The sequence below is a fragment of the Penaeus monodon genome, chromosome 16 (assembly GCF_015228065.2).
Source record: "Penaeus monodon isolate SGIC_2016 chromosome 16, NSTDA_Pmon_1, whole genome shotgun sequence".
NCBI classification, from domain to species: Eukaryota; Metazoa; Arthropoda; class Malacostraca; order Decapoda; family Penaeidae; genus Penaeus; species Penaeus monodon.
In genome coordinates, this window is record NC_051401.1 from 35335486 (window position 1) to 35338692 (window position 3207).

Here is a 3207-nt window from a genome sequence, read left to right on the forward strand (position 1 = left end):
TCTCCTCTATACCTCCTCCAAACCATCAGAAACTACTGCATCCACCATCCACCCCTGATCCCTTCCTTAACCCAATGCCGACGGGGAAAATTAATAAAAAATGGGGAAAATGCTGTGCTCATTTTTTATATTTTTATGAAATGTCTCTGCACATAGATGGCTCTGCTAGTGCTTAGCTACAAAGGAGTCAATTAGTAGATCTTGTGCCCTTACCTGATTTCACCTTTCCTTGTATTGGCGGGAAAAACGAATTGTTTACTAGTGCTATGAATATCGATGTTGTTATTTTTATTGTAAACATTAGAATTAATATAATGTTATAAACATTAGTAACAGCAAAATAAGATAACGTAAAATATTTTCGTAAATCAACGAAAAGGATGAACGGGCGAGACAGGCAGTACTCGTAACTGGCTCATTGATGACTTAGTACAAGTGTAGCCATCTATGTGTAAAAACAATTAAACAAGTAAACTCACAGTGGGCATGGCATGTACGTACATGCCATGCCCGTCGGCTAAGGGTTAACCTTTGATGGTTTCATGGGATCCATGGATATCAAATAAAAATTAACATTTACATTAATGAACTGTATTCATGTTAATAAATGTAGAAAAGGTATGAATGAGAATGAATATCTTCACAATACAAGAGATATATTTGAATGATTTCCCTTATTCCTTCATCACAGATACATACATCAAAGAAATTAGTGTGTGTGTGTATGTATGTATGTATGTATGTATGTATGTATGTATGTATGTATGTATGTATGTATATATATATATATATATATATATATATATATATATATATATATATATATATATATATGTATATATATATGTAATATATATATATATATATATAAATATGAATATATATATATATATAATATATATATATATAATATATATATATATATATATAATGATATGTATAATATATATATAATATTAATATATATATATATATAATAAGAATATATATATATATATATATATATATATATATATTATATATATATATATATATATATATATATAAATATATATATAATATATATATATTATATATTATATATATTAATATATATATTATATATATTTATAATTATATATATATATATATATATATATATATATATATATATATATATATATATTATATATATATATATATATATATATACACATATATCACATATCATAATAGTCACATCATGCATTGTTACATTGCACCATCAGAATGGTTAAAGAAAAATCTGAAAAAAGACACTAATGTTAAATTTAGAAAAAATTATGAATATAGAACAATATCTTCGCAATACAAGAGGTATATGACATTTTCCTTATATTATTTGTCAGAAATACATACATCAAAGAAATTACAGATATATAATATATAATATATATATATATTAATATATAATATATATTCATATATAATATATATAATATATATATACTATATAATATAATATTATATATATATATATATACATATATATATTACATTAATATTATATACATATATATATAATTACATTATATATATATATATATATATATATATATATATATATACAATATACATATATATATATATGTTATATATAAAAAAAATATATATATATATATACATATATATATATACATATATATATATACATATATATATATATATATATATTCTGTAATTTCTTTGATGTATGTATTTCTGACAAAGATATAAGGAAAACTGGTCATATACCTCTTGTATTGCGAAGATATTCGTTCTTATTCATAATTTTTCTACATTTACATTAGTGTCTTTTTTCAGATTGTTTCCTTTAACCCATTCCTGATGGGTGGCATGTACGCACATGCCATGGCATGGCTGGACTATCTGCTGGGGGCATGTAGTTACATGCCATGGTGTATGTATGGAGATGCCATGAGTTATTTTTTGTTACAATCACGGCATAAGATAATTTTTTTGCCACTGAAAGTGTGATTAAGTCATTTTTAACACTTTCTCATTTTTACTATGCAAAAAAAAAAAAAAAAAAAAAAAAAAGCAGCAGCAGCAGCAGCAGCAGCAGCAGCAGCAACAAAACTACGATTTCAACTCCATGATGCCGCACAATGCTTATTTTATTCAGAATATAGACTGAATAATGATCAACTATGGAGTCTATATAACAACAAAAATACCCTTCAGTCTCTGATTTATCAGGAAGTTTGGCAAGTAGAGACTTTAGTAAATAATGAAAACTGAAAATACAACATATCTTCGTAGTATTACGAAGAAACGGCATGGGATGCTGGTATTTGGCATGAGTGGTTGCGCATGCTAGGGCGACGATATAAGTCCCCAGCAGCGGTGCCCGGGCCACTATGATTACCACCCGTCGGGAAAGGATTAATGTCTATCTCATATGTGTATCAGACAATCAAATTTAATAAAGTTGATTATACACATTACATGCAAAGTTGTGTTTATGTGAATATTTCTGGGGAAGGGGGTCCATAGCTTTCACCAGATTCTTAAAGGGGTCTGTTAAAGAGGAGTTAAGAACCACTGATCTAAGACCTCTTCCCACACTGAATACAGTTGTCTCCTTGAGTAGCTGAGCTACTTCCAATGTTATTTTGTTTCACTGTCTTTTATAGATGTATAAATACATGTTCTTTGTGATATCTTAATGGCAACAAATTTTCCCCACACCATATTGTCAAGCATAGCACATATTCATTTATGTACGTTTGTTCGCTTTCTATATTTTTGGCTGTAGCCAGTGCAATTGTTTAGGGAATGAGGCTCAAAAGAGACTTTAAACCTACTTTTAACCTTGTCCCTTTCTGCATCAACAAGTCTTGGACTTTCTAAAATCTTCATAATGTTTGCTGGGTTCAAATGACTAGCCAGAGTTACAGAATTATGGATATAAAACATGCTAGAACAGGAACATTTTCAAAATACTCCCTATAATCTTTACCATAACTACATAAATAATATACTTATTTATACATCCAGCAGGGATAACCAGCAGCAAAACTGAATAAATCTTTGTTGCTCTGACCATTATGAGTATGAATTTCTACCCTTCTGCCTTATCTTGACCTATTTTTCACAGAACTGCTCAGTTCAAGTGACCTATACCCAGCATTGCCATCACGGCAATTTCACGAGAGAGAGGGAGAGAAAGAGAGAGAGAAGGAGAAG

General features: G+C 28.1%; 1 protein-coding gene across 2 annotated transcripts in view; it reads right to left on the minus strand.

Moving 5' to 3' along the window:
* The window catches only part of LOC119582730 (UDP-N-acetylglucosamine transporter-like), a 23952-nt gene that overhangs the window by 13257 nt on the left and 7488 nt on the right, over positions 1-3207 (minus strand). The gene's annotated exons all lie outside the window — the stretch shown is intronic.